Genomic DNA, 24,292 nt, shown 5'->3' on the forward strand with positions numbered 1-24,292 from the left:
CCGTTGGACTGCTAACACAATGCATTCAGCCCCCAACCGCCTAAATTTAAATTTGAATTCGAATTCTGCAGCCACCAAGCACCGCTGCAATTAAAGCCAAGGATTACGCTGCTCCAACGTGGATGATCAAATCCAGCAGCAATCGTTTGAATTTGAATTCAAATTAATTCAAATTTAGAATTTGAATTCAAATTAATTCAAATTTAGAATTTGAATTCAAATTATGCAACTTAATAATTGCAGCCAACAAACCGTCGCCAAGAATTAAACTGCATTCAACTCGGTCAACAAGCAACAGCTCATGGGCCAACCAGCAAATATTCAAATTCAAATTCTGAATTTGAATTCAAATTCCGCAACTTAATAACTGCAGCTAACAAAACCGTAGCCAAGGATCAAGCTGCAACAACCCATGCACCAACTAGCAAGCATTTGAATTTAATTTCAAAATTTGAATTCAAAATTCTGCAACTAAATAACAGCAGCAGCAATCAAGCCCAAGAATTGCCCTCGATAACTCCATCCAAGCAACCACGCACGCCACATGTCGCCCTCCGCTTTTCCTTTGCATTTTAATTTCAAATTCAATTTGATTGCTTTCAAATATTGCATAAGTCCTTGTAAAGGCCTATGTAAGGCCTAGGTTAGGAAGAGTCTATCATCTCTTTGAAGTATTGTTTTTTCCACCAAGAGTGTGAGTCGGCCGAAAGGCTTGGAAAGGCATTATGCCTTTTGTATTCAGCTTTCGGCTTGGGCTAAGATTGGGTAAATCAACCCTCCTTAGATTATCTTTGTGTTTCTCTTTTGGAATCACATCAGCAAGCTTTCCTCTCTATACGCATCTTGTGAGTGTTGATTCAACTTGGCCGACCAAAGGGATAAGCTGCAGCTAGTAATCCCCTTGATTGTTCAAGGATTCCGATAAAGGAGCCAACCAAGGCCGGCCCGAGCCCTAGGCGACCGCCCCGGGCCAATGGAAGGCCCCCAGGAGGCCGACCAAAAGGAAGCAAAGGCTCCATATAAAACGGGATCTGGAGCTGGCTACGAGTCTTCCCCCTTGATGGAAGGGAGGTGGAGAGTTTCCTGGCCTGCGCCCTGCAGAGGGGCAATTTGGAAAGTTGGGGACAGTAGTTTTGTTTTGGGTGGGGGGGGGAGAGAGAGAGAGAGAGGAGGGATTTGGTTGGCTTGATAGACGCCTGAAGCAACTCTTATCTTTCATCCCTTCTCTTTTTTGGTTTTGGTCTTGGTTTTCCTTCCCTCACATTACTCCTGATCCAGCTGGGCCATCGGGAAGAAAGATAGGGGGATTGGAGATGGACTTCTTGGAGGGTGGAGATTCTTTTAGTTTTCTCCTCTCGGTTTCTTCTCCCCTCTTGGGTGGTAGAGAGAGAAAAGGAGGGAGGGGGTTGAATGGCTGCTGTGCTGTGATGTTGCAGTTGCCGCTTGGGTACTCACTTGAAGGGGAGATGGTGGGATGGGACTTTTATTAATTAGATGGAGTGAATTTTCCATAATGACCCTACTTTCTTTTATAGAGAGGTTTCTTTATGGACAAATTCTTTTATTTACCTTGACCATGAAGTGCCATGGGATGACCTTTTCCTATTCGGCTCTTGCTTGACATGGTAAACAGTATTGCCAAGCATTATCTCGGTTATTTAATCAGTTTCATGGCCCATCATTTAGAGTAATTACTTTTATGTGCTTCCATTCAAGAATAATATTAAATTGAAAAGGCTTCTTGTCTATCTTTGTTAGATTCATGTATCTTTGTTGAAATAGTGTACTTGATAGCTATCTATTTTTATATATTTTTTAAGTATTTTATATTTATTAAAAAATTATTATTAAAAAAAAGAGGCCTCGTTCATTGGATTCGCCTTAGGCCCCAGAATGTATTGAGCCGCCCCTGGAGCCAACCTCCTTCTTGTGCCATTTTCAAGATAAGCTGCAGCCAGTATTCTTGGGCTTGTATCAAAAGGAGTCTAAGTGTGCTGAACATCCAAATCAACTCAGCGTTGCCTACTCTCGGTCGAGGCGGTACTACCAAATTCAAGAGCGGACGCCAAGGAGCAAAAGAACCCTAGTGGTGTGGGTGTGGCCGACCGACGCACCCCACCACAGTGGCATCACGTGACATGAATGATCGTATGTCTTATCTGAGCCATGGTCCACGCATTGCCCATTTCCCTGCAGAGCTAATTCAAGTTCACCTGAAAACTGACTGCTACCAGCCTCCGTGACCAGTCCCAGTCCCATCTCATGCTGCATTTCATGTGAGCTGCTACTGCCTCCATGACTCTGAGATCCCATGGACTAATGTAATCGTTTGCAGCAACAGACTGAGCTGTTGGGACGCCATCAAAGCTGCAGCTTCCTGGGATTGTCGGAGCTCAGTTTCTGGTAGTGTTACTTCCCCATGGCTGAGTTGACCGAAGAGAGAGAGCACAGCTGGAGTCAGAGACTCCCGAAAGACATTCACCCGACGGAAACCTCTGGTGTCGAGAAGAGGCTCCCCCCTGCAGGATTCTGCAGGTAATGATGCGGCCCCTGCACCATAACTGCACTAGTTGGAGGATCTAAACCACCCTGCCGCCGGTTACAAGTCACCCGATCGCTAGCCCTCACGGTCGGCCAGATATCTCTTACAGTACTTGGAAGCCGGGGATGGCTGAAGTCCATAAGGAAGCTATTTCTGATGATTGGTGGAATCTATGCATGTGTTATTCAAGATCTTAAGTAATCATGGAAGTTGTGAATGAAATATTGCTTATTTGAAACTACTGCTGGACAAAGCGATGCGATAGATGTGACACAGCGAAATGAAATAAATGAAACAAATTGAATATGTGGGCAATCATTGCAGAGAATATAACACCGGTTATAGCCAAAGGAGCTTCCTACCCTCGCATTTCGAGATATTTTATTTTTTAATTTTATTAAATATATTCGTAGTCATCAGATATGAACCATCAGCCCTAGCAAAAAGAAAAAAAAACTTCCTACCCATTAGAGTAGGAAGAGGCAACACAGCAGAACAATTGTTGATTTCAAATTAATGTTTGTTGTTTGCAGGACTTTCACCGGCAAAGACTCGGTCAATGGTCTACAATGTCAAATTGACACAATCATCGGAAGAGCTTCCATTGCTCAAGTTAAAGATGTCATGCAGATCATCATCTTTTTGACTTCACTATCCTTTTGAAAAAAGTTTTCACAACTAAGGATTGATCGAACCCCAACCTACTAACAATTAAGTGAAAATTAATGGTAACTAGGAACACCTTGTATTATAACAAAACATACTAATGCTTCATAGAAACTTGGGTATGACCAATGCAGGTAACCAGAGAGATTTCCACTTGTAATGGAGATATCAAAGTTTGTTGAACAAAATCATAGCAGGATAGGTTCCAAAAGGCTGATTTTACAACCTGTGCCATGAATTTTGTTGATGATTTTATCATAGGGATTAATCCAAGTTTATAGTAGGGATCAAAGTCACAGGTTGCTGGAATTTTCAGGCAGATCAGTAATTGGTTATTAAATTAAAAAACAAAGTAAAAAATAAATCATGGGGACTTATTGAAATAACAGGGTTAGGAATAAGATTAGGAATCCAGGTTTTGATAGAATGGTTTTTAAGGTTTTTTTATTAGAAAATAATGAAAAGAATAAAAACCAAAAGAGAAGATACATGATGGAGAAGTAATCACCGCCAATAAATGCCTATGAATCAATAAACAAGGTTTCTACCATAGTTGTCACCGAGACATATGGAACAGTCATCACATTCTAGGTGACTAAGACCTGGAGGCTTCACCATGGAGAAAAAATGGAGAGACCCTGAAGTTTTATTTGAATCTGAAGCGAATGGGTATCTCCCATTACATGCTCATATATAGAATAAAAACCTTGAGCAAAACATACATTTACCTAATGAAACTAAAAGTTTGCTAAATTAATAATATGTTTAAAGTTGGACTCCTTTAGGCCGCATGCATAACGACTCCTAGGGTTTCTCACGATCCCATCCATGTTGGCTTTGGTTCTTTCCTCCTCTTTCTAAATCTTTTAACATAGATTTGGTATTTCTTAGATTTTTATTGTCCCATACCATCAAAGTCAGTTCTCCTGTTACATTGTCCTCAATTAATTCAACTCCTACAACTCTTATTCAAAACTCTTATCTTCAATAGTTTTACTGCACTCCCATCCCGACATACTCATTTATATTATGTCAAGCTTATTTTCTTCATAGTACCAAAAACGACAATATTAATGTTGGTGAGGTTAGGTATGTTGAATCCATTGAGAGAAAAGGTAGTAGCAACAGCCATAATGATTCACTTTTTGAATAACTAAAATAAGAGTCCACATACTTGCACCACCGCTCAGTCAATTACTTGAAGCGCTTCAACCACACTGAGCTATGAACATACGAACCACCAACATTGTCACGCCCCGACAGGCCGCACAGGCGTGCATGGCAGTAGATCATATCAAAACGAATACAAATACTTAAAATTGGCATAAATAATTAAGTTATTTAAAGCAGTCTTACAAAGATTCAAAATAACAAATGACAACATAATTCAAATGTCCAAACTAATCTAAAATGCTAATAATTGAAGGAATAATCAAAAAATCTAGCACACTCTCCAATTCCATGCGATCAAGTCTCTGGATCCGAAAAATAGAGAAAATAAAATAATGAGCTACACTAGCCCAGTAAGCAACAAAATACCCCAGAGTGGGGTCAGAGCATATCAGATCAAAATATGAAATAATGACTGGATAATAAATCATAAATAACATCGAAAACTTATTATCATTTTTACAAAAAAAACTCTGATACCAGAATCTCAACATAATAGGCTACGGCTACGTAACTCAGTGGCATGGGTTGCACAAAGTACCAAAAACCGCTATTGTCAGTCACCAGTGGCAACGGTGTCCAAAAACCACTATTCTAATCACCGATGGCACGGTGTCAAAACCGGTTCCTCACAAATTACAAGTCGACGGGTCCAACGTATAATCCCCATTGGCGGGGCCAGAGCAGAACAGGTCATAGCCATGCTGAGAATGCATATATATAAAAATAGATTTCATAAATTGTCCAATCATATTTTACGGATTTCAGAGCATATAACATGATTTTTAAATAAAATTTAACATGCCTGACCCATTTTATTGAATATAAAATATATGTCAAAAATTAATCAATTTATCAAATAATTTGGAAATCATACTTCAAGTATTAAGTTACTTACCTCTTCTCGCTTAACTCCTACTTCAGATAAACGGATCAGGTTCACCTGTTTAAATTTAATTAATCTCTGTGTTAATTTTAGAGCTAAGCAAAATCAAAAATAATACTATTAAACACGGTCCAACAGGGCCCAGAGTTGGCCCATAATGGGCATGGCCCGATAGGGCCAACATCGGACAAAGCCCAATGGGCCTGCATAAACTCAGCCCAATAGGGCCCCCAAAGTTGGCCTCTAAAAGGATCATTTATGCAATAAAATTCATTGCAGGGACTAATACTTAATTACGGGGTATTATTCTATCATAAAACTTGAGTGAATGGACTAAATAATAAGTTGAGGACCTTTATGTAATACAACTTTCTTAGAGGGATCAACCTATATTGCAGAAGGAAATAATATACTGTCAAGTGCTTAACTGCAAAACCCCATTTTATTGGCCAAAAGAATTCGGGTTTCGGATTTCGATTTCAGATTTCAGATCTAAACTGGATTTCGAGTTTCGGGTTTTAGGTCTGAACTGGGCCCAAGTTGGGCTCACAAAAGGTAGCCCAAATAGGAACAACAAGGCTGAATTGGGCCAAAGTTGGGCCCGCAATGGGTATGGCACATTTGGGCCCAATACAACCGAATTGGGCCCAAGTTGGGCCCACAGTGAACAGGGCCCAAGCTTGGCCCAGTTCGGCCCACGATGGGGCCTTCTTCTTCCCCAAATCCCCATAGACAGGAGAAGGGACAGGGGAGGAAGAGAGCCAGCGGGGTGGCTGGCCTAGGTGGCAGAGGCCATCCCCCAGTGGACGGCCAGCCGGTCATAGTGGCGGCCGGCGGCTGCTGCGGTGGTCGTCATCGAGAAAGAGACCGAAGTGGTCTCGGTTTGGGGCCAAAACAAAGGGAAAAATCAAAGCTATTTGGCACTAGAATGAATAGCAAGAAGAAGATGCTTACCGGCGGTCGACGAAGGCGGCGGATCTCGGCCGCAGGTGGCTCGGTCCGGCAGTTAGTATCGACGACGGCGGTGGGGTTTCCAATGGCAAAACTAGATCTCGAAACAGGGGAAATCAAGAAAATAGGAATCAGTGGTGGTGCTTGGTTGGGCGGCATGCCGGCCACTTGAGAAGCAAGAGGAGAGGGAGGAGAAGAAGAAGGGAGAGGAAGAGGAGGAGACGGAGGAGAGGGAGGAGGGCTCGGGTGATCTCATAAAGAGGAGAAAATGGGGGTTTTATCATCCCATTTCAACGGCTCTCCATGGCGCGAATCATGGCAGAGGCGAAATTAGCCGCCGCTCGTGTGGCCGCGGGGTGGACGTGGGACGGCTGCAGTGCAGCCGTGGAATGCCCGCGGCATCTCTGCGCCCGAAGAAGATGGAGGGGATCGCATCTGCAATCCCCTGCTCTGCCCTTTCCAAAAGGGGTGTTGAGCTGAAGTCGGCTGGGGTTGCCGGCTTCAGCCCAGTATCTCACGTTCTCTCCCCCTTAAGAAAATTTCGTCCTCGAAATTTAAGAGATCTAGGCTTTTCAAATTTTGAAATGCTCAACCCATTGAATAATATAAATCCAATATCTCATTCTCCTCGATCAAAATTAGTGTGATAGATAGCTTTAGATCAATTATCAAAAATTTCATATGTGACTAACTAAAATCTCAGATTGAAATTATCATCTTGATGCATGTTCACTGGAGATCGGATCAAGATCGATTCACAATAGGATTGATTAAAATTAGTTGTGTTTGGGTTAGAACTTGAAATGAAATAGATTTGATACATTTATCATGGTAGTGTGCTGATCGCTCAAAGGATAATGACCAACCTTAGAGTCAAATCATTATATGGCTAAAAATATAATTCACAAAATAAACATGTACTGATGATCATTAGATAGCAACGGTCTATCTCAAAAATAATTTGCATCAAATCACAAGAGCAAGTTTGAGAAGACAAAGTATTGATACCATGATTCAATATGCTACAAAGCTTTTAACTTAAACTTATTAATCATAACATGGGAGCAAATAATGCATGGTTTATTTAGATACTTAACAAATGAGACTGTATTTAATCAATAATCAACCAATCCTGATCATGATATACTCAAATTTTTCTTAGCATACCCAAAAATAGCAAAGTCTATCCAGAAGATAACATAATCATATCACGATTGACCTGGGAATCAATAGTATTCACCTTCCCTTATTAACAAAATCTTTCATTATTGAACAACATAGTCTTTCATCATAACATGTTACCAAAACACAATTAATATTTTTGACCAGTTTAAATTGACTCAGTCCATCATACTTTCACTGCGCAACTCTGATCAATATTCCCCAAAATTTCTTAATGATCCTAGATCATCAACTTTTTTTTTTATAATATCCAAGCAAAATTTTATCCTTGCTTCCCAAGTACACTAGGGCATGATTAACCCTTGAGATAGTTGCCGTATTTGTACCATCATAAGATCAAGTAATCATATTCTAGATCCAAATTTGAACTAAGCCAATTCTAGTTTCCCTTGACAATTCCATTATACAAGTTGATATTTATTCTAAGCTTCGATAATTAAAAGATTCTAGATTAACTTACTTAGGAGCTTACTCAATCATCCCGAATCTTTTCTTTTAGGTTAAACTTATTTGGGCCTCTCATGAAATCCCACTTGCATTTCTCATATGGTGATACAAAATCCATAATCAACTCATGGCCTTGATTTATAAATATTTAACTCACAAGAATCTAATAATCTATTTCAAAGATTTACAAGAAATTCCACCAAGACATAAGCTCTATGATTTTACATTGAGATCAATTCCTCAAATAAGTAAAATATTTTTATTTGCAATACTGCAAACATTTCGGGATCTTGTAAATCTACTAGACTTAGAGAATCTACTAATAACACAATGATATCCATATCGATCAAAACTAAAAATACTATACTTTCCAATGATTTTTTTTTTTAACAAGGAAGAGCATCAAGAACTTTTCCAAATCAAACAAGTCCTATTTTCGACCAACCCAAAAACATTTTAATCCACCAATATTCTCAAGATTTACTAATTGACTTTCCATCAAAATATCAATCTTAATTGTTTCAAGTCTCAAGTAAAACCAAATAAAAATTCTTAAGTCTCATCCCCAAGTATATTTTTCTTCCATATACGAGTTCCATGCATGATCCACATACAGATTTCAATGAATATTTTCTAGTCCAAGCTTTAAACATCTTTTTATAAATGAACCTTAATTTAATACCAAAATAATTAACTTCAACTAGAAGCAATATCCAAAGTGTCTGATATCAAGTTAAACTTCCAAAATAATTACATTGCACGATAATATCCCATGATTAATATTCCTTCACTTAATTTAGTCAAAATCAAATTAATCATAACTTGAAATACAAATTGCTCTACCAAGAAAACTCTCATAATAGCTTATTCACACTTCAGTTATGACCATAATTAGGTTGCATTCTAATTTTAGCATTTCAAAATTCTAATAAAATAACATAAATTTATCAATAGAAAAAGCAAATAAATACCTTCGTCTAATGGCCTAATGTCTACCCATCTCTCAAACTTTCCGACGAATCCTAAAGATCCTAAAACTTAAGCTCCATCTGACTATTTCAAACACAATCTCTAGGAATCTGAAACCTAAGCTCTAATACCACCAAATCTGTCACGCCCGGAGCGCGGCAAACGCCGCACGCCTGCACGACGGGCCGCATAGGCGTGTAAGGTAGCAGATCATATCAAAGTGAATACAAATACTTAAAATTGATATAAATAATTAAGTTATTCAAAGTAGTCTTACAAAGATTCAAAATAGCAAATGACAACATAATTCAAATGTCCAAGCTAATCTAAAATGCTAATAACTGATGGAATAATCCAAAAATCTAGCACACTCTCCAATCCCATATGATCAAGTCTCTGGATCTAAAATAGAGAAAATAAAATAATGAGCTACACTAGCCCAGTAAGCAACAAAATACCCCAGAGTGGGGTCAAAGCATATCAGATCAAAATACAAAATAATGACTGGGTAATAAATCACAAATAACATCGAAAACTTATTATCATTTTTACAAAAAAACTCTCATACCAGAATCTCAACATAATAGGCTACGGCCACGTAACCCAATGGCATGGGTTGCACAAAGTACCCATGATGAGAGCACAAAAGTGCGATCTAAGTACCCATTAACTTAGCCTAATGCTAGCAAAATAATGATAAATAATAGGTATTAACATTTACATGATTAAATATTTTATCCTTAGCACTTATTATAATTTTTATCATTATTTTATATAAATTCATCTTAAAAGAATGCATCTTCCTAACTGCAGAACAGAGCCCAGATTCAGCCATCCGCAATGCATCCCGAGCATTTCCACGTCCGCATCCAGTGCGTCCGAATCTAATTCTGCAGCCAGTTTCCGAATTCATAGCATCCCGCTTTCCCCTCTTTCCTCATTTCAAAGGGGTCCACGTGTTCCTCCAGCATCCGCGTGCAGCCCAACATCCCGTGAGCCTCCTCTCCACGCGCGATCAGCTCCATCCAGCTCTGGGAATCCGCGATCAGATCTCCTTCCCCAGTTCCCGCGATGCAGCCGTCTACGACTTCATCCGTCCACGTCCACGCACCTCCCAGCGTCCGCGTGCAACGATCCAGCTTCTCCGGAGTTCCAGTCCACGCACCTCCCAGCCGTCCACGGAACCTTCCAGATCTCAGATTCCCGCATCCAAGGCACTGGGATCGTTCCATGCTTCCACCTCTCTCGGATTCGCAATCACCCGAGCCCCAGATCCCACAGGCGTCCGTGATTCACCTTCCAAATCTCAGATTGCCGCATCCAAGGCCCTTCTACCAGCTTCCCACGCGTCCGTGATCTCAGCGTCCGCGTCCCAGCTCTTCCGTTCTCAAGCATTTCCATCCCAGCAAAGATCCAAATCTCCCGCAAAGCTTTCCGCATCCCATGGCGATCGCAATCTTTCGGAATATCAGCTCGCTTCCGAGTCCACGCGCCTTCCAACCGATCCCAAGTGTTCAAGCCCCAAGCTTCCACGTTCACAGAGGATCTCAGCTGCCTCCTGCGATCAGCCTTCCTCCCTTACCAAAGATCCCGCAATCACAGCCTCTCCGCGTCCGGGATACTCGGCAGCCAGCACGAGAGGAGCATCCCGTGTGATCAGGGGGTCCATCGAGAGGTATAAGGGACTCTCTTTTCGGAAACAGGGGAGCTCTCATTCATCGAAAAAACAGAGGAAAGCCTCAGCCCCATTCAAAAAGAGAAAGAAAAAAAAAAGAGAGGAAACAGGGGATGCCCTGTTTTCGAAAATAAAAAGGAAAAAAAGAAGGTAGAGGAACAGGGGAGTTTCTTTTATGCTTATGGCCGGCTAATCCCTTAGGTGAAGGGTGATGGAGGAACCTTTGATGTCTTATTTTTTTTCAAGTAAATTCTGAACATTGATCTCTTTGCTTTACATCTACTAATATGTTTTTGATTCTTGCATGCTTATTTATGGGATAGATCTTTTATGGTTTATATTTCTTGATTCATGGATTGTTTCGATGTTTGATTTGTCGTAGACGTAATCGGCACGATAAATACTTAGATCTTGAATTCATGTTTTCAAATTGTATACTCCATGATTAGAACTATTCTATCTGATTGATCTTTAATCAAGAATCGCAGAATTTAATTGTTGAAAATAATATCATCAAGGGGGGTTCCAGATTCCTACACCATCTTAAGCTATTTAAATTTCGATTCTCTGTTTACTGAATTATTTTCTATTTGCAAAACATCATCTTAATCCACAAATTTATTGAATTAATTAATCTAAAATTTTATTAAATAATCTTATATATATTTCGTTCTCTGAGGATTCGACCTCGGACTCCCGAGAATTTACTACTTGTGTGATTCTCCTGCACTTGGAAGAACAATTTTATTTTTGCATCAAGTTTTTGGCGCCGTTGCCGGGGAACGGCTTAGTTATTAGTATAATTTTAGATTTAATTAGTACCCTATCAGTTAGATTGAACATTATAGTAAAACTAAAACTGACAAAAAAAATTTCTACTGTTTTTATTTCCTGCACAGTCTGCATCAAACTCTGATATCGGAGTAAGTCACCGTCTGATTGGACGCAAATTTTGTCGACTAGTGTAGGACACAAGTTTCTTTCATCTGAACGGTCTGATTGATATTCTGGGATTGTTACGACCATTAAATTAATCTGAAACCTTGCTGCTATCTGTTTTGAATTTTCTGTGTTTAATTTTTTTTTAGAACCAGAATTTTATTATTATCATATCTCTTTAACCCTTGTTGCTAATTGAAAATTGATAAGAACTTTAAGAAAAGATCAAGGGTAATCATTGAAAAAAAAACAAACAAACAAATAAATAAACTCTAAAATTTTGTATGCTAGGTTGGAATAGGGACAACACTGGGCGCCTGAATCGACAAACATTTGACAATTCCTTAGATCATAATATTGAAAATCTTACGCAAAATCTCAGATCTGGTGAGATGGCTGATGATGTAGGAAGTCACCATGGTGATGAAGGTAGACCCCCAGTTATGACACTTCGACAATACTTACACCCCACTAGGACTAGTCAACCTTCATGCATGATTATTCCTAAACATGTAGGACACTTTGAAATCAAACCAGGAGTAATTCAATTGCTGCCCAAGTATCATGGGATGGAATCCGAGAACCCTTATCTTCATCTTAAGGATTTTGAGAAAATTAGTATCACATTTAGAGTGCCAAATGTATCGGAAGACGTCCTTAAATTGACCTTGTTTCCTTTTTTCTTAAAGGACAATGCCAAAACATGGCTGAACTCCTTGAGACCTAGATCGCTAGGAACATGGCATGACATGCAAAGAGAATTCTTGAAAAAATTCTTTCCCGCACAAAGGACTAACTTTTTGAAAAGGCACATTAGTAATTTCCAACAAAAAGACCATGAAACATTTTATGAATGCTGGGAGAGATTTAAAGATTTGCTTCTCTCTTGTCCTCATCATGGGTTTGCAACATGGAGAACCATTAGTTTCTTTTACGAAGGGTTGTCTCCACAGTTAAAACAATTTATAGAGACTATGTGCAATGGTCTATTTTTGGAAAAGCAACCCGATGAGGCATGGGACTATTTAGACTCTCTCGCAGAGACTGCACAATTATGGGATATAGGGGATAGAGTGAATAAACCTTTGCCTAAGCCTACTAGCATTCCACACGGGGGCCTTTACAACCTTAATACTCAGGATGATATTCAGGCTAAAATGGCAGCCCTTACTAGGAAGGTAGAGGAAATTGAACTTAGAAGGATTGAACCCGTCAAGACCGTAGAACATAACAGCGAGTGTTGTAGGATTTGCGAGATGCCTGGCCATCTCACCACTGATTGCCCCACAATACCCGCATTCAAGGAAGTCTTGCACGATCAGGCCAATGTTATGAATACCTATCAAAAATCTTTCAATAATCCTTTTTCGGGTACTTACAACTCTGGATGGAAGAACCATCCAAATTTCAGGTGGAGGAATGACCAACCTCAACAAGTATATAACCCAACTCCTCCACCTCCGCAACCTCATTATGCACACGCACCCTCTCAAAAATCCAGTCTCGAAGAAACTTTGCAATCTTTCATGCAAGGTCAAGCTAAAATCAATGATGAATTAAGAAATCAACTGACAACGCTGACCACTGCTTTAAGTGCTCAAGAGAAAGATAAGCTACCAGCTCACCCACAACCTAATCCTCAAGTCTATGGCGGTAGCAATGCATCATCATCAACTTTGCATAAAGAACAAGCAAAGAGTATAATAACTTTGCGAAGTGGTAAGGTTATTGACCGACCAATCCCAGAACAAACTCAAGTCATACCTGATTTCGACCCTCCCAAGACAAAAAAAAAAGATACCGAAGAAACCGAAGCACCAACATCAACTGAAAAAATTAAATGTCCTTTTCCTGCACCATTTCCACAAAGATTAAAGCCCTTGCAAAAGCTTGAACCAAACTCTGAAATTCTTGAGCTTTTTAAGCAAGTAAAAATCAATGTACCTCTTCTTGATGCAATCAAACAAGTGCCTTCCTATGCAAAATTTTTAAAAGATTTGTGCACTGTCAAGCGTCGTTTAAATGTCAAGAAGAAGGCATTTCTGGCTGAAAATGTGTGTGCAATTTTACAGCATAACATTCTTCCTAAATATAAGGATCCAGGTTGCCCAACTATCTCGTGCATCATTGGCAATTTTAGGATTGAGCGAGCATTGCTAGATTTAGGAGCGAGTGTGAACTTGTTGCCATATACGGTATATGAGCAACTCGGTTTGGGTGAGTTGAAGCCAACAACTGTCACCTTACAATTAGCTGACAGGTCAGTGAAGGTTCCTAGAGGGATTATCGAAGATGTGTTGGTCCAAGTAGACAAGTTCTATTTTCCTGTTGACTTTATCGTACTGGACACACATCCGGCTTCCAATTCACCATCTCAGATTCCGGTCATCTTAGGACGTCCATTCCTTGCAACTTCTAATGCATTGATCAATTGTAGAAATGGTGTCATGAAGCTTTCTTTTGGCAATATGACCTTGGAACTGAACGTCTTTAGTATAGGTAAACAACCCAGTGATCATGAAGAAAGTAAAGAAGTTGAATGGGTTGAAACCATTGCGGAAGAATATTTGTTAAAAGAAATATTTACTGAATCGGCCGACAATGGTTTGATAGATTGGTGTTCTGAAGGTACTGCTGATGATGTGGTCCCACCTGTTTTAGATAATTCGGATGTCATGATGGTCAATGGGTGGAGACCAAGAATAGAGGAATTTGAACAGTTGCCACCTCGAAAAACAAAGATAGTACCATCCCATGAACAAACACCTAAGCTCGAGTTGAAACCTTTACCGAAGGAACTCAAGTATGCCTTTCTTGGACCCGAGGACACATTTCCTATAATCATCTCATCTGATCTGGATCATGCCCAAGAAAGAAAATTACTTTGTGTTCTAAAGAATCATAAAGGAGCTTTAGGGTGGTCTATTGCCGACTTGAAGGGGATTAGCCCTTTAATTTGCACGCACCGGATATATTTAGAGGACAATGCCAAAACCACAAGGCAAATGCAACGCAGGTTGAACCCTACGATGAGAGATGTGGTTAAAGCAGAAGTCCTCAAGTTGCTTGACGTGAGTATTATTTACCCAATTTTCGATAGCAAGTGGGTGAGTCCTACTCAAGTCGTGCCCAAGAAAGCAGGTCTGACGGTAGTCAAAAATGATCAGGGTGAACTAGTTCCAACTCGTGTTCCGACGAGTTGGCGCATGTGTGTTGACTACCGAAAATTGAATTTGGTCACTAGGAAAGATAACTTTCCCCTACCCTTCCTAGACCAAGTTTTGGAAAGAGTTGTAGGACACAAATTTTATTGTTTTCTCGATGGCTATTCCGGGTACTACCAAATCGAGATTTCACCAGAAGATCAAGAGAAGACTACCTTCACTTGTCCTTTTGGCACATTCGCTTTCCGTCGGATGCCATTCGGGTTGTGTAATGCACCTGCAACATTCCAAAGGTGTATGCTCAGCATTTTTGAAGAAATGAACGAAAAATTTTTAGAAGTGTTTATGGATGATTTCTCTATTTTTGGCGATTCTTTTGATGATTGTTTATTACATTTACAAGCAGTCTTAGCTCGATGCATGGAAAAGAATCTGATACTAAATTGGGAGAAATGCCACTTCATGGTGCCAAAGGGAATTGTCCTAGGACATATTGTTTCATCGAAGGGCATGGAAGTTGATAGAGCTAAGATTGATTTAATCGCCAAGCTACATGCACCCAAGACACTTAGAGATGTTAGATCATTTTTGGGTCACGCAGGATTTTATAGGAGGTTCATCAAGGACTTTAGTGTCATAGCCCGACCATTATGTAACCTCCTATCCCTTGATACACCGTTCAATTGGACTGAAACATGTCAAGAGGCATTCGAAAAATTGAAGGCTATGCTTAGCACTGCACCCATCGTGCGACCACCTGATAGGTCATTACCTTTTGAGATCATGTGCGATGCTAGTGACTATGCGATAGGAGCTGTCCTAGGACAACGCAAGGATAATAAGCCATATGTCATCTACTATGCAAGCAAAACCTTAAATGATGCTCAAATGAATTACACCACCACCGAGAAGGAATTGCTTGCATTAGTATTTGCATTAGACAAATTTCGCTCTTATATCCTTGGTGCTCCTATTGTTATCTTTACAGATCATGCAGCGCTAAAATATTTATTGGATAAGAAAGATGCCAAACCACGCTTAATACGATGGATACTTCTACTCCAAGAATTTGACATCACTATCAAAGATAAAAAGGGAGTAGAAAATGTAGTTGCTGACCATTTATCACGGCCAGTTTTTAATGATTCGGTGCCACAGTTGCCCATCAAGGACTCGTTCCCTGAAGAGCAATTGTTTGCACTTTCTACTATGCCATGGTATGCTGATATTGTAAACTTTCTTGTCACGAACCGGATGCCGGAGCATTGGGGATCGAATGATAAGAATAATTTCTTACGTGAAGTAAGAAGTTATTATTATGATGCCCCCTATTTGTTCAAGTATTGCAATGATCAAATCTTTAGAAGATGCAATCCGGATCATGAGATACAAAGTGTACTCTCTTTTTGTCATGCCAGTGCTTGCGGAGGACACTTTGCATCTAAGAAAACAGCAGCTAAGGTGTTACAATGTGGTTTTTATTGGCCTACACTATTTAAAGATGCCCACGAGTTCTGTAGGACATGTGACCCATGTCAACGTGTTGGAAGTCTAACTCGTAGGCAAATGATGCCTCTTCAGCCCATTACTGTTATTGAAATTTTTGACATTTGGGGCATCGATTTCATGGGCCCATTCCCACCATCTTTTGGATATGAGTATATTTTGGTTGGTGTTGAGTATGTGTCCAAATGGGTAGAAGCTGTGTCGTGTCGAACAAATGACCACAAACCAGTTTTAAAATTTCTTAAAGAAAACATATTTTCTAGGTTTGGGATACCCAATGTTATAATTAGTGATGGGGAAAAACATTTCTGTAATAAGCCTTTTGAGATTCTGTTACGAAAGTACGGTATCACCCATAGAATTGCAACCCCTTATCACCCGCAGACTAGTGGCCAAGTGGAGTTAGCCAATCGGGAGATTAAACGAATTTTAGAGAAAACGGTGAATCCATCACGCAAAGGTTGGTCTTTAAAACTTTCTGACGCATTATGGGCTTACCGTACTACTTATAAAACTATTATTGGTATGTCCCCGTATCGGCTAGTCTATGGAAAAGCATGTCATCTACCTGTTGAAATAGAGCATAAATCGTATTGGGCCATTAGAAAATTAAACTTTGAATTGTCAGATGCTGGTTTAGCTAGAAAATTACAACTAAATGAGTTGAATAAAATTCGTCGGGATGCGTATGACAATGCTAGACTTTGTAAAGAACGAATGAAAATTAGGCATGATAAATCAATTCTAAGAAAATCTTTTGAACCTGCACAAAAAGTTCTTTGTTATGACTCTCGCTTACATCTGTTTTCTGGAAAGTTACGATCAAGATGGACAGGTCCTTTCATTGTAAAAACTGTTTTTCCACATGGGGCAGTTGAAATTGAGAATCCACAGGATGGCAAAATTTTTAAGGTAAATGGACAAAAATTAAAACCTTTTCTTGAGAATTTTGCAGATGAAGAGGACTCCTTTCCCTTGGAGGAGCCTTCTTATGACTGAACATGACGGCCAAGGTATGTGTATATTAGTTAGAATTAAATTTTTTCTTTTATTTCTAGTTTTCTTCTTATTTTGTAGGTCTTCTTTTCTGGAAATCAACAGCTCAAGGTATTCTTCTTCTCTCTATTATTTTCTCTATTGTCTCTCATATATAGTTTTCTTGTATTTTTTTTTACATTGAGGACAATGCAATGTTTAAGTTGGAGGGAGGAAAATATTTTGATCAAAAAAAAAAAATAATGCACGTGTATTTTCATATTAAGCTTGTGCAACTATTAAGGCAAGGAACACATACATACTATGACTGATCAGAGACCTATTATTAGATCCCCACACATGTACTTAATGACAATAGGAAGGCCTCAGGAGTTCATATTTATTAACTGCATTTTTATTAGCTTTATCCGTAAAAGAAGTATGAGTATCCTTGTTCGTACCATAAGGTTCATGATTTAGTTTTCACATAAAGATAGAGGTTGAATATCCCGACTAGATTACTTAGGTGCCTTATGATCTGACCTTGGTTGACCTATAGTCACGATGCAGTCACATATATAATAAAAATATTTATACGGTTCAGTCTACCATCTCTTTTCTTGCATAATTATTATTTAAAAAAAAAATACTTATGATGACAAGTCTGGCCTCGTGGCGTAGTCTGGTTCGAGTAATTAAGTCCAAGGGGTGTTTCACCTAATGTCTTGAGCCAACTGGATCGGGGGTCATTGACTGAAAGCTCGCTACATGGACCTTACTAGAGCCTAATGGGGTTGGATAGTTGTAGTCGTCATGGGTATTGAAAAATAATAATAATAATAATAATAAATGAAATAACAATAAACATGAATGAGTTGGTCTGGCTGAACCTAGTGACATGTGGTAATGACTGGTTTGACTCCATTGTGTTGGACCTCTGTGTACCCGAGTTGTTTAGTTGGGATTGATAGCTCTTTCTTTACATGCCAACCATTCTTGACAAATCTAGACAACATGTGATATTCTGAAAATTTGAGGGATCAGGTTCTAACAAATTGTAGAAAATACTTGTGAACTTGAGTAGTGCACCTAAAACTCAGGCGGTGCCCTGTTGTGGTGGAGGTATTAGTACTCTGAGAAAGTCATGCGATTTGATGCACACTCAACTTTTATATTTCCTTGCTTTGACAGTTGCCATGCTTGAAAATATATATCAATTAATTACATGTGTATTAGCTTAGAATTTATTTCACATTTTTATTAGGATCTCATGTCATGTCATATCATTCATGATGTTTGTGGGTAACATCCCTGAAAACCCTCACGAGACAACACTCGTCCACTAGGGTAACCTAGGGGTTTAACGGCTTGTTGCACGTGCTAAGTGCAATCGTGATTCCTACGAAAGTGAGTATTTATCTTAATTTTATTAGTTCTAATAAAACATCAAAGGATCAACCAACACTTTTTGTACTCTTATGATTATTTTTTACTCTGAATTGCTAGAGACTAGCAATAAGCTAGTTGGGGGGTGTGATGAGAGCACAAAAGTGCGATCTAAGTACCCATTAACTTAGCCTAATGCTAGCAAAATAATGATAAATAATAGGTGTTAACATTTACATGATTAAATATTTTATCCTTAGCACTTATTATAATTTTTATCATTATTTTATATAAATTCATCTTAAAAGAATGCATCTTCCTAACTATAGAACAGAGCCCAGATTCAGCCATCCGCAATGCATCCCGAGCATTTCCATGTCCGCATCCAGTGCGTCCGAATCTAATTCTGCAGCCAGTTTCCGAATTCATAGCATCCCGCTTTCCCCTCTTTCCTCATTTCAAAGGGGCCCACGTGTTCCTCCAGCATCCGCGTGCAGCCCAACATCCCGTGAGCCTCCTCTCCACGCGTGATCAACTCCATCCAGCTCTGGGAATCCGCGATCAGATCTCCTTCCCCAGTTCCCGCGATGCAGCCGTCTACGACTTCATCCGTCCGCGTCCACGCACCTCCCAGCGTCTGCGTGCAACGATCCAGCTTCTCCGGAGTTCCAGTCCACGCACCTCCCAGCCGTCCACGGAACCTTCCAGATCTCAGATTCCTGCATCCAAGACACTGGGATCGTTCCATGCTTCCACCTCTCCCAGATTCGCAATCACCCGAGCCCCAGATCCCGCAGGCGTCCATGATTCACCTTCCAAATCTCAGATTGCCGCATCCAAGGCCCTTCTACCAGCTTCCCACGCGTCCGTGATCTCAGCGTCCGCGTCCCAGCTCTTCCGTTCTCAAGCATTTCCATCCCAGCAAAGATCCAAATCTCCCGCGAAGCTTTCCGCATCCCATGGCGATCGCAATCTTTCGAAATATCAGCTCGCTTCCGAGTCCACGCGCCTTCCAACCGATCCCAAGTGTTCAAGCACCAAGCTTCCACGTTCACAGAGGATCTCAGCTGCCTCCTGCGATCAGCCTTCCTCCCTTACCAAAGATCCCGCAATCACAGCCTCTCCGCGTCCGGGATACTCGGCAGCCAGCACGAGAGGAGCATCCCGTGTGATCAGGGGGTCCATCGAGAGGTATAAGGGACTCTCTTTTCAGAAACAGGGGAGCTCTCATTCATCGGAAAAACAGAGGAAAGCCTCAGCCCCATTCAAAAAGAGAAAGAAAAAAAAAAGAGAGGAAACAGGGGATGCCCTGTTTCCGAAAATAAAAAGGAAAAAAAGAAGGAAGAGGAACAGGGGAGTTTCTTTTATGTTTATGGCCGGCTAATCCCTTAGGTGAAGGGTGATGGAGGAACCTTTGATGTCTTATTTTTTTTCAAGTAAATTCTGAACATTGATCTCTTTGCTTTACATCTACTAATATGTTTTTGATTCTTGCATGCTTATTTATGAGATAGATCTTTTATGGTTTATATTTCTTGATTCATGGATTGTTTCGATGTTTGATTTGTCGTAGACATAATCGGCACGATAAATACTTAGATCTTGAATTCATGTTTTCAAATTGTATACTCCATGATTAGAACTATTCTATCTGATTGATCTTTAATCAAGAATCGCAGAATTTAATTGTTGAAAATAATATCATCAAGGGGGATTCCAGATCCCTACACCATCTTAATCTATTTAAATTTCGATTCTCTGTTTACTGAATTATTTTCTATTTGCAAAACATCATCTTAATCCACAAATTTATTGAATTAATTAATCTAAAATTTTATTAAATAATCTTATATATATTTCGTTTCCTGAGGATTCGACCTCGGACTCCCGAGAATTTACTACTTGTGCGATTCTCCTGCACTTGGGAGAACAATTTTATTTTTGCATCAACCAAAAACTACTATTGTTAGTCACTGGTGGCAACACTGTCCAAAAACCACTATTCTAATCACTGGTGGCACGGTGCTGAAATCGGTTTCTCACAAATTACAAGTCGATAAGTCCAACGTATAATCCCATTGGCGGGGCCAGAACAGAACAGGTCATAGCCATGCTGAGAATGCATATATATATATATTAATAGATTTCATAAATTGTCCAATCATATTTTACAAATTTTAGAGCATATAACATGATTTTTAAATAAAATTTAATATGCCTGACCGATTTTACTGAATACAAAATATATATCAAAATTTAATCAATTTATCAAATAATTTGGAAATCACACTTCAAGTATAAAGTTACTTACCTCTTCTCGCTTAACTCCTACTTCAGATAAGCGGATCAGGTTCACCTGTTTAAATTTAATTAATCTCTATGTTAATTTTAGAGCTAAGCAAAACCAAAAATAATACTATTGGACACGGTCCAACAGGGCCCAGAGTTGGCCCATAATGGGCATGGCCCGATAGGGCCCACATCAGACACAGCCCAATGGGCCCGCATAAATCCGGCTCAATAGAGCCCCAAAAGTTGGCCTGTAAATAGATTATTTATGCAATAAAATTCATTGCATAGACTAATATTTAATTACGGGGTACTGTTCTATAATAAAACTTGAGTGAAGGGACTAAATAATATAGTTGAGGACCTTTATATAATACAACTTTCTTAGAGGGATCAAACCTAGATTGCAGAAGGAAATAATATACTGTCAAGGGCTTAACTGCAAAACTCCATTTTATTGGCCAAACAAATTCGGATTTCGGATTTCGAGTTTCGGGTTTCAGATCTGAACTAGGTTTCGGGCTTCAGCTCTGAACTGAGTTTCAGATTTCGGATCTGAACTGGACCCAAGCTGGGCCCACAAAGGGTACGGCCCAAATAAGACCAACAAGGCTGAATTGGGCTAAAGTTGAGCCCACAATGGGTACAGCCCATCTAGGCCCAACACAACTGAACTAGGCCCAAGTTGGGCCCACAGTGAACAGGGCCCAAGCTTGGCCCAGTTCGACCCACGATGGGGCCTTCTTCTTCCCCAAACCCCCACGGACAGGAGAAGGGACAAGGGAGGAAGAGAGCCGGCGGGGTGGCCGGCCTAGGTGGCAGAGGCCATCCCCCGGTGGACGGCCAGCCGGTCGCAGTGGCGGCCGGCGGCTGCTGCGGTGGTCGGCATCGAGAAAGAGACCGAAGTGGTCTCGGTTTGGGGCCAAAACAAAGGGAAGAATCAAAGCTATTTGGCACTAGAATGAATAGCAAGAAGAAGAGGCTTACCGGCGGTCGATGGAGGCGGCGGATCTCGGCCGCAGGTGGCTCGGTCCGACAGTTAGCATCGGCGACGGCGGTAGGGTTTCCAATGGCAAAACTAGATCTCGAAACAGGGAAAATCAAGAAAATAGGAATCAGTGGTGGTGCTTTGTCGGGCGGCACGTCGACCACTTGGGAAGCAAGAGGAGAGGGAGGAGAAGAAGAAGGGAGAGGAAGAGGAGGAGACGGAGGAGACGGAGGAGGGCTCGGGTGATCTCATAAAGAGGAGAGGTTTTATCATCCCATTTCAACGGCTCTCCATGGCGGGAATCGCAGCGGAGACGAAATCAACGGCCACTCGTGTGGCCACAGGGTGGACGCAAGACGCCGCGGTGCAGCCGCGGAATGCCCGCGGCATCTCTGCGCCCGAAGAAGATGGAGGGGATAGCGTCTGTGATCCCCTGCTCTACCCCTTCCAAAAGGGGTGTTTGGCTGAAGTCGGCAGCCTCGACTGGGGTTGCAGACTTTAGCCCAGTATCTCACAAACAATCCAGTCGCCACTCAAAAAACTGTACTCCAAATAAATTTGATCGAAACCGTAAACCGTCCAACCACTCTCCAACCTTGCTCTGATGTCATGTAGAATGGCATGCTACGTGGAGTAAAACGACTGTGCCAGCCTAAGATCTAGAACAAATACGAAACAAAAAAAGAAAAGAGATGCTGGAAGAAAACTAATAAGGAGAGAGAAAAAATACTTAATTAAAAAATTGAGCTACATAAAAAGGCTCTCTCTCACTCCTCACCCAGAAGGACAACTCTCACTCGTTCCTTCTCCCTCTTTTCTCATGCCATACTAAAAGGAGACACAAAAGGTCCCTTTAAATAGAGTTCATATGGGAGGGATGCTTGATTTCTACTCAAATTCAAAAACCAACACCCACTTAAGGGTGCAAATGGGTCAGGTCGAGTCAGGTCTTAAGTAACCCCAACCCAACCCGGTTTCATTTTAGGTCCTAATTTTGGACCTAGACCCAACCCATTTGAAGATCGAGTCAGGTCGGGTTAGGTCCATGGCTACAATTTTTGACCCAATAGGTCATTCAGATCGGGTCGGGTTCATGTATAATGCGGACCCAACCCAATAAATTTGGGTCCAGTTCGGGTCCAGTCTGAGGCCGGGTAGGGTTCGAGTATAAAATGATTAGTATAAAATTAGCCAAAGAAATGAGTGAGTTCGCTACTTGAACATGTGTACATGCCTTGTTCTGTACAAAGAGACAGAATTGCAATAAATGGAAGTCTTTTTTTTTGTGCTGAAACAGAAGTCCCATACATAACGTGTACGAATACAACCAAGAAAATCAAAAAGCAGTACATCACGAAGAGCTATAGGCAACTCCGCCTCTCCCTTCCATAGGTCGTCTCCAGAATGGTTAGCAACAAAAGAAGCTATCCAATCAGCAACCCCATTGGCCTCTCTAAACACATGCTTCGCTTGAAGCACCAGCCCATCGGAAACTATGACTCGGATGTCTCTCACCAACGGATGGTAGTCGCCGAGCCCCCTAGAAGTCTGCTGAATCCATCCAATAGCCATCGCAGAGTCACCCTCCAAGAGGACGTCTCTCCACCGCAGGGCACGCCAAACATAGAACAAGCTCGACCCAGCCGCTCTCAACTCCACCCCTGGCACCGATGTGTCAAATAAGTGGCAACCCCCGGCCGCAATCACCTGGAACCCGGCCCCCTAACAACGAAGTCCGCACCTCCCCTCCTACCGCCCTGCAAGACGCATACATCGAAGTTGACTTTGAAGAAACTCGGGGGTGGAGGCTCCCAGGTGAAAAACACCAAACAGGACGCTCCTTGAGTAGATGTGGAGCCCCAGATGTCCCAAGCTGTCAAAGGTCTATCCGACCGGATCGCCTGAGAGGCCTCCAATACCAGCAATCACGCCCGCTCCACCACCACCTCTGGTGGGGGCATCTCTCCCCAAATGTCTATCGTTCTTCGCAAGCCAGATCTGGTAAGCAGTATAGGTCGCCCGCACTGCCTCCAGTCTAGACTGCGAGGTCCTGGCCAACTATCGAAGAACTTGAAGGAAGGATGTCGAATGACACCAGAAGTCCGTGGAGAACCCCGCCTGCCTCCAAGCCATCCTCGCACGGTGGCACAGGAAGATAGCATGGTCCAGCGACTCATCCGCCTGGCATGCAGGGCACTGGGGGTGAATATCTATGCCCCTCCCATGCAACAGAAGTCTCGTCGATAACCTGCCCCAAGCAACCTTCCATAGGAATAGAGCCACTCTGGAGTGCAGGCCCATCCGCCAAATCCAGCCAAAATCCACCCCCACCTGCCCACCATCCTGGACAACGCATGAGACGTCGGCCACTCTGACTCTCGAACTGCAGGACGACCTCCATACCCAAACGTCGGGATAGGGGTGCCTCGAAACTGGGAGCGACCGGATCCGTGCTGCAAGTGGCTCTCCGAACATCTGGTCAATCTAGTGTAAATCCCACCCCCCACCCTTAGGGAGAAGAAGGTCAGACACCCAGAGTCCCTCCCCCACCTCAATA

At 41.3% G+C, this 24,292-nt stretch overlaps 2 pseudogenes; both read right to left on the bottom strand.

Moving 5' to 3' along the window:
* Positions 1-1,116: 1,116 nt before the first annotated feature.
* Positions 1,117-23,307, bottom strand: LOC148714651 (squamosa promoter-binding-like protein 14; annotated as a pseudogene).
* LOC120104670 (small nucleolar RNA R71) lies at positions 12,234-12,331 on the bottom strand (annotated as a pseudogene).
* Positions 23,308-24,292: the final 985 nt, after the last annotated feature.

This window comes from Phoenix dactylifera, chromosome 2 (assembly GCF_051530095.1).
Source record: "Phoenix dactylifera cultivar Ajwa chromosome 2, Ajwa_hap1_PhDact_Kaust_v1.1, whole genome shotgun sequence".
Taxonomy (NCBI): domain Eukaryota; kingdom Viridiplantae; phylum Streptophyta; class Magnoliopsida; order Arecales; family Arecaceae; genus Phoenix; species Phoenix dactylifera.